Source organism: Saccostrea cucullata, unplaced genomic scaffold (genome assembly GCF_032062105.1).
Source record: "Saccostrea cucullata isolate Sc308-1 unplaced genomic scaffold, CSIRO_AGI_Scuc_v1 ctg17129, whole genome shotgun sequence".
NCBI lineage: Eukaryota > Metazoa > Mollusca > Bivalvia > Ostreida > Ostreidae > Saccostrea > Saccostrea cuccullata.
This window is the reverse complement of record NW_026940362.1, coordinates 3,219-12,201: the sequence shown is the minus strand read 5'-3', so window position 1 is coordinate 12,201 and position 8,983 is coordinate 3,219. Positions and strand designations below refer to the sequence as shown.

The following is an 8,983-nucleotide window of genomic DNA, read 5'->3' as shown; positions in this document are numbered from 1 at the left end:
ACAATAACAAGAGGCCCAGGGGCCACATCGCTCACCTGAGCAATTGGCTAATAAAAAGTACATATCAGATCAGAACTGAAAGTTTAATGAGGGGGGAGGGGGAGGGGGCCTGAATTTTAACCCCCAGGGGGTCATGATTTGAACAAACTAGAATCTACACTACGTGAGGATGATTCCCTATAAATATCACTACCCATTGCTTTGAAGTACTTGAAAAGAAGATTTTAAAAGGTTTCCCTAATATATAATCTTATGTAAAACTTTTATTGGCCATTTGGCCCCACCCTACCCCCGGGGGTCATGATTTGAACAAAGTTAAATCTACACTACCTTGAGATGATTTCACAGGAGTTTCATCTTTCCTATATTTATTCCAGACTTTTCATATTTAACTCTTTACAAATTACCGAAGTCTTATGCAACATACGTTAGAAATAGGAAATGGTATATGCGTTAAAATGCGTGACTGCGGGGAAGGGTGATGTTCCTATGTAAAACTTTGATCGGCAAATTGTGGCCCCATCCTACCCCCGGGGGTCATAATTTGAACAAACTTGAATCTACACTACCTGAGGATGATTCCACATGAGTTTCATCTTTCCTGGCCCAGTGGTTCTTGAGAAGATTTTTAAAGATTTTTCCTATGTATTCCTATGTTAAAATTTGATCGGCCATTTTGGCCCCACCCTACCCCCGGGGGTCATGATTTGAACAAACTTGAATCTACACTACCTGAGTATGATTCCACGTGAGTTTCATCTTTTCTGACCCAGTGGTTCTTGAGAAGAAGATTTTTTTTAAAAATGCTATTAAATTTTCCCTTATCATAAGGTAGACAGAAAATTACCTATTGATCACATTATATAAAGTATCATATAATAGAATGTTAATTATTAACTACATTATATTAAGTATTACATGGTTAACAGAAACTTAACTATTGAAGACATTTTGTACAGTATCATATGATAGACAGAAAGTTAACCTTTGACGACATTATAAAAAGTATCATGAGACTAAATTTATTTACAAAGAGTGCCTTTGAGACATTAACATATGAAGTATTGTTAAGTTGAATGATAGTACAACACATGATGAAGCTCTAGATATATTGTACAGATTCAGCAAATCTGAATTATGTGGGTTTATTCTGTCATATGACTTCAACCAATCTAAGTGTTCTTTCTATTTCTGGTCAAATAATTTCAACCAATCTGAAAGTTGATTATTTGCTATTAGTCATTAGTCTAATAATTTTAGCAAATCTAAATCATGTAAATTTTGTTTATATTTCTCGTCAAATATTTTCAGCCAATCTCGGTATTGGAATGCCAATGTTGGCCAAAAATCATATCCCACCAGGAATGACCGTCCATCTGCAGAGTGAAAACGGAATCATGGAATTGGTTAGTCTCCTAATTATCTTGCATTATGTGTAATAATTTAGCCTGAGATAATTGTGATTTGAGATTAATTTTATGTCCCATTATTAATCCGCGAATCATAAGCTTCTTAAACCCCCACATTATATTGAAGAAAATACAGGTAAATCAATCCATTTTTTCCTTAAACTTCAGTATGCTACCAAAGGAATTGAAGCAGTTTATATATAAAAATAATATTTTTAATCACAGAAGGGTCCAGTCTTATTCTAATATTCCATCATATATCAAATTCAAGACTAAACCTCGTATTTCCTACTAAAATACATCGACTATTGTTTCCATACGTTTTAATTACAAGAAACCTTTACAGGACAGGGAGATTAAATATCTGAGACATAATCCATTTTTACAGAGGAGATATTAAGTAGACCATACTAGGGGCATTTCATGTTTCTCCTTTAATTGTGTGACTGATATTGTTTTTACAGAGGACATATAAACTTGACCATACTCGGGGCATTGCAAGTCTCTCGTTATGGAGATTTGGCCAACTGGATGATTCCGGTAAGCTAGAAAGAGTGCATGATGAAATTAAGTTTAACCTTGATGGTAATTTATAAATGAAAACTTGTGAATTCAATCTAAAGAAAACATTTGGCGTAATCAGTTTCTCATATCATAACTTGACACTAATGGGTTATCTGTGTGTTGCACAGACTTGGTTTATGGACAGTTTTTCTTGTTGTGCTGATCTATGTTGCCTGATTATTTTAGGGTCGGTTGGTCAAGGGAATGGGTGGAGCTATGGATCTGGTGTCCAGCCACAAAACTAAGGTTATTGTAACCATGGAGCATCAAGACAAGATTATAAAGTATTCCTACTTATGTTTGCTTATTCAAAACCTTATCAATATGTTTGAAGCTTGATTATATATCAGTATTAACTGATTAAGTGTTGATATATTTCAGAAAGGAAACAGTAAGATAGTCAACAGCTGTAATCTGCCCCTGACGGGTAAAAACTGTGTGGATATGATCATCACAGACAAGGTATGGCAATCACTGACGTTCATAATGATATAAATCTGTAATTAGAGATACTGTAAAAATGTAAAAAAAAAATAACTCTGGGAGAGGCCCTTATATTCTTAATGGTGAATGTGGTTATAATCCTATATATTTCAGTGTGTGTTTGATTATATTTCTTTATATTTCAGTGTGTGTTTGACGTGGACTCAGAGAAAGGGCTAATTTTAACGGAGATTGCAGAAAACGAAGATGTCGCCAGCATTGTTGGTGCCAGCAACTGTGAATTGTGGTAGGTACACGTTAACTACTCCTTATAATAATTGAGTTTACAGTTACGTGAATTTCTTTTTTAAAAATCAAATTAATGAAAAATTAAATGACATACTATTCCATGTGTGTAGGTTATTAAATTGAAAAAAAAAATTGAATGACTCAAATTTACACAGATATTGCCTTTAGATAGTGTATATGATTCATTTATTAATAAATGACTTACCTGTATACAACTTGCAAAATTTCCTATATTTGAAATAATCTTGTGATATCCATTTGAGAATTCCCTATAGGACTGCACCAGAGAGTGAAATGGATTATTTCTATATCCAGATCCATGGCATGTCTTGAGCAGTACCATACAATTCTTTTTAACATTAATCTTATTTCAGGTTGCTCCAGATGTGAAAGTAATGGGACAGATTCAGACATAGATAATGGGGAGACAACTCACTGATGATCTTGTCAATGTGTGTCTGACTTTTATGTAATATGTAGACTTGAAAACTGGGTGTCATGATGAAAGTGATTGACTTAAACATTGATGTGGAGGTCAAAACACTTAACTCTGTGATCTGAACCTCGCATAATCATTGTGAGATATACATGTTCCCTTGTGTATGTGAAAAATCCTGCTCTTCTACTTGTCAAAAGTAATGTTCGACATAAGAACAGTAAATATTTCTTTGTGGAGCATAATTTTATGTACAGTCTATATTAATGCATAATTGATAGATTTATGACTTTTCCCATGCTTTTCACACACAAAAATTATCTTATTGAACAACTTTAAGAACATGATATTTGTCATTTGATGAAGGATATAAATATCATATTTCACTTAAGAAACATAACCTGTCCTGATTAAAAAGAGTTTTATCTAAATTAAATATCAATGTAATTTTAAAGTAATTAAGCAGATTCGCAGCATTGTTAAGGCTGAAATAAGGAGGCGGGGCCTAATTTATACGGGAAAAATTTACTGTTACATCACCCTAAAATATGACTTTTATGTATTCCTCATAATACCAGAAAATGAAATAATTTGCAACTTTCAAACTGCATAAGCATAATAAACAACAATAAAAGTTTTCAATGCATTTAAAAAAATTTGCTAGTTAAATCCCATTCAGGTGGTTATTAACAGATCACTGATCTCGATGAACTTGATAAAAATGACGTACAGCTGTATCACATGTGCTGTGAGAGGCAGATTGAGGAATTTTTTAACAAGAAAAAATGCGTTTTATTATAAAACATAATGTTATTTACAGGTGTTAAACAGGCTATTAATACCAATGTTTATCCTTTGTTCGGAACGATTATTCGACATTAACTATCGAGAGAATGCATTTAAATAATTTGTCGTGTTTTTATGGTCAGATAAGGTATATTTTACATCGAGACGCCTCATACAATTGTTCTTTTGCAAGGGCATACACTAAATAAATCTTAACCATTTTTGAATACAAATAAAGGATATGTTTCCTAAATTGAAAAGTGCTGCTGCTTTCTTTAAATCGAGAGGGTGACTTTATAGGTACACCAAATATTTCGACATGGGCCTATGTATTTGAAATTTTAACTATTAAAACGCGATTTCTATTTAAAGCAGCAGCACTTTCCAGAAACTACGGAATGTTTTATCTACCTTTTCTATACTTAGGGCTCGCAGTGACCAGTCAACAAGGTATGCTTACTCCTCCTAGGCACCTGATCCCACCAGGCGTCTGTGTCTAATGCTCTCTTTACATGTTTTTACAGGTTTTTGAGATTGAACACTGTTCATTATCTTCACTGTTTTTATTAAATTAAGCAGAAAAATGGCTTATGAAATAAAAAACAATATGCCCCATTTAACTGTTCCACATTTTGAGTCTTATTTAGCTTACAGTAGTGCAAAATTAAAGTTATAGAAGGCTGTTGAAAGTAAGGGATAACAGAGTAACTTCAGGCAAAGATTTCTGACCTTGCATGTAACCTGTTCTGGTTATTTGACCTACTCTGTTTTTATTAACAACATTTCTTTTCCCATAAATTCTTTATTTTTCATCATTTGAAATTAAACTTAAATTATCTGCCTTGCTGACTGATGCTGAAAATTCTTCTTTTATTTCCTAAACCAGTTTCTTCTTAAAAGTATAATACTGTAATTCATTCATCACAATAATGAATTCATTTATTTTCGAATCGAAGTTGGATATAACTTTGGGTCAAATTTTAAAGCTTTTAAATTAAAGAATCAGAGACTATGAAATGAGAAATACAAGAATGAAACATATGGAGATAACGAACAGTATTCAAGGTATTCGAGATCAAAAGTCCGTAAAACTATGTAAAATAGGAGCAGAGCAAACACAGAGCTAAAAATAATCAGAAGTGGGATCGGGTTCCATGGAGGCGTGAGCTTCCCTTGTCATCCGGTCACACCCGCTATGTACTCCTTGTCATAATCAGAAAATAACAAAAGAATCCAACGTCAATTCAGTGTATAAATAATAGAACAATTAATTATATGAAAAATGTCATTCAGTATTTGGCTCAATGACAAATCTTATTTGCTGACAAGGTCATTGTATTGACCATAGAACTTACAAAATCATGACTTTAAACGAGACTACTGATATTCTTGTTTCATCAATTTATTTGTCAATAACTTATCTCTTTTAAGAAATTGTTCATACATAGAGCATCGAGTTTTACTGAGATTTATAAACTCCATATCCAGGTGATGAAGTTATATTGCTGCTTAAGTAAGGAAAGTTGATGGTAGAAAAGTTAAAGTCATAGATGTAAACTCTATCAGGTAATCTTTTATAAATGTTATGAATTTTTCTAATTAAGTAATCCTATGGAAGTAACCTTCCCTGCTCTATTCTCATTTGCGTAGCTATGTGTATATAGTTGAAGAAATTTTGCCTTAGAGATTGTTGGTATGAGTATAGAGCACACTTTAGGTTCCCTGTCACCTGTTGACAGATCCCCAGAATCTGCCACGATATGTCTCTGAGACGTAAAGGAATAAGCTGTCCCTGATCATAGTGAACTAAGGTCTGTAGATCATCTAAAGATTTTTGTACTCTTATTGTGTCTACATGTCTGTAGCACAAAATCTCTAGCATGTATAACAGTATTAAGGGCGGGGCATATAATACAGAAATATGGTTCTGTAGAGCAGACTGTTGTTCTGGTATCAATTCACTGATGTAATGGATTTCATTTTCAAGTCCGATATCCCATGCTACAGCCTGTCTCATCTTTGTAGACCAGGACTGCCCCCCCTACAGCCTCAGTATACATCTCTGTATCTACATTTGACCTGTATATCACATGTGGCTGTGCTAACTTGACTTTGATCATCTCTATAACAGATAAAGCTTCCATGTATCTAAGTGTCTTGTAATAATGCATGACTATATACAGCATGTCAGTAATAAAACCAAACTTGGCAGCTAATTTCAGCATGTGACAGGATATTTTGTCAGCTCTATATCTCAGTTTGTTTTTATATGTGTAAGTTTCGAAGCATTATATAAAAGCTGTTCTCTGAAGGATATCAGATGTAAGTTTCCTTAACAGTAGGATTTGAAACTGTGTCATAAGGGGTGAACTTATCTTCTCCTCTATGGTTTTTAGACTCCTCATACATCTTTGTAAGTCCATTTTGTTTAATATATTACAGCAGTGTATTTCAATGTATAGTTTTACATCAAAGATAGCTTCAGACATCAGAGTTTGCTCATCTGTACAGATAGAGAGTCTGGGGTTATGTAGGACATTGATAATATAAGACCTAATGGAGGGACTGTGTAACAGGAATGCTAAACCCTTCTCATACAACCCAGATAGTTTCATAAATAATTGATGTTGTTTGACGCCATGAATTTTACTCAGAAACATATTGTTCTCCAGAATGAAAAAGTTAGGACAGACCCCCTCATACACCCATTTGAGGATGAGTTTAAAACAGACCCAGAAACCCACCAGGAGATTTTGCGGACACCAGTGAGGTATTGTATTTTGTTGAACCACCCAGAAAACTGCTGTTTTCATGTGATAGGAACACAATAATTTATCATCATCACCTACTCCATTGTTAATTATTTCTTTTAAGAACAATTTAAGTAAGCCGTTAGTTAGGAATTGACAATGGTTCATTGCAAACACTAGTTTTTGTTCTGCCAGAGAGAAAGAAATCCTCCATTCTTGGTCTTCATGTCTTCCTAGATTATGTCCAATTGTTACAAAGTGACATCCTTTTTTAACTATATCATCGACAACATGAGGTTGGGGCATGAGTGACATCTGTCTATCCATGAGGAGGCAGATGGAGGCCAAAAGTTAGAAACAAAACAGTGGACATGATCATATTCTGTTGTTCTAAAAGTTCCTCTGGCACAGGGTCCATGTGGAGTTGAGTTGAGGGATGATTCAGAACACATGATGTGTCTGTATTTAGAACTAGATATATAATGTATGTTATTCATTCTAACACAAGCTCTCTGAGTGTCTCTGTCCATGCTTGGTGACAGTAAATATAACAAAGTAAATCCTGGTGGACTATCAGAAGAGTCACAGAGGATAAGTGTTTGTCTGTGTGTGTTGTAATACTGAGACTGAGATAATTCCCAGATCACACGGTGATTATTTAGCCAGTACATAATGTCTACATCTGATCCTTTCAGTCTGAATCCTTCTCTGCGACTTCCACTCAACATCGCACTGATATTATCAAATGGTGTCACTGGATGATGACTTGATTTTACTTCATTGTCCACCATATAACTGATATCACCCATATCTCTCCTCATGGCCACAATCTTTGAGGTCCCCACTTTACGACACAGTCTTACAAACACAGTCTCTGATATACGTTGTATAGCTGTTTTACTGTTAAAAATTAAAGTATAATTGTCACATTTGTAAATAAATATACATGTAGTAGTCATCAGGAAAATATTTTTATATTCTTCAGAAGAATTAAGCTAATATATTTAAATTAAAAATAATGTTTTACAATTATTATAAAGTTAATATATTTCATAAAGCACATTATGCAACTATTAAATCCATTATCATTGATAAATATGTCTCTGTATCTTAAAGGTAACATAATACATGTATCATCTGAAGGTATCACAACATTTTATGAAAATTGCAATATATCAAACTTAAACGTTGAATGCTATTCAAATAATTATTTATCCATTTTAAGAAAGCTTTAAACACAAAAGAAAATTTCTTTTTGGACATAGAGAAAAATAATAAACAATAAGGTACACATATAAAGCATCCATTTAGATCAATTGCAACATAGCTATACCTATTACATTTGCAAAATTAATGGAAGTTATGTTTTCTAATTCAGCTGTTTTGTAATGCACTTTAACTGGATTATTACGTATATCTATATTGATGCTTGAGTTTGAGGCAGTTTATGTGTATTATTACGTCATAATAGAATGACGCAAAACAAAATGCTTTATGATATGTTTCATGAACTCAATGACTTAACAATGAGATGCAAATATAAAAATAAATGCATATATTGCATTAAAATAGGCTTTCTATCCCTACACTACACCAAAGCGTTCTCATCCCCAGAATAGCGTAACATAGTCATGCTGATATTGAAATACATCTAAATACATTAAACCTTATTATTGATTTAAATTACTCAAATCATAATGCCTATATATATGTCTAAGAAATATTTGACATGGAATCAAACTTAATTGTCCCAATAGCAGGTCTCCAAATTAATTCGACAAAGGGAAGTGTTGAGTCCAAGGGCCTTATATACTTTTCGAAGTGCTTCACAGGCACCATATATGCAATCTTGCTAAGGTTTTCATTATTGTTTCAAAATTAAAAAAAATATTAACATAATGTAATTTATATACGTCATTAAAACTTACATTTGTAAACTTCTAATAGAGTCCATGTTGAAATGTTAGATCTGAAAAGTTTCAAATGCTATATTTAGGAAAGAAAAATCCACCTACTTTCGTTAACATTTAATGAAAATTGGAACTGATCAGGAGTGGCAATATATTTCACTAAGGCCGCCGTGCTGAGCATTTTACCGGTAAATATGAACACTCCCCCTATTTTAATACAATAATTGCTTAAACAAACCCTCCTAATTCAAAATGCCCCCCCCCCCTCCCCCAAAAAGTTTTGTGTTTGAATTTTCTTCTTAAAGTGACTTATATGTCGCTTCCCAAGTCCGTTATCATTTGACGTTTCAGGGATCCCTGACAAATAAATAATGGCAGTCATTTTAGTTTATATAA

General features: G+C 33.4%; 1 pseudogene; it reads right to left on the bottom strand.

The window, feature by feature from the left end:
* Positions 1–5,696: 5,696 nt before the first annotated feature.
* Positions 5,697–7,431, bottom strand: LOC134255180 (uncharacterized; annotated as a pseudogene).
* Positions 7,432–8,983: the final 1,552 nt, after the last annotated feature.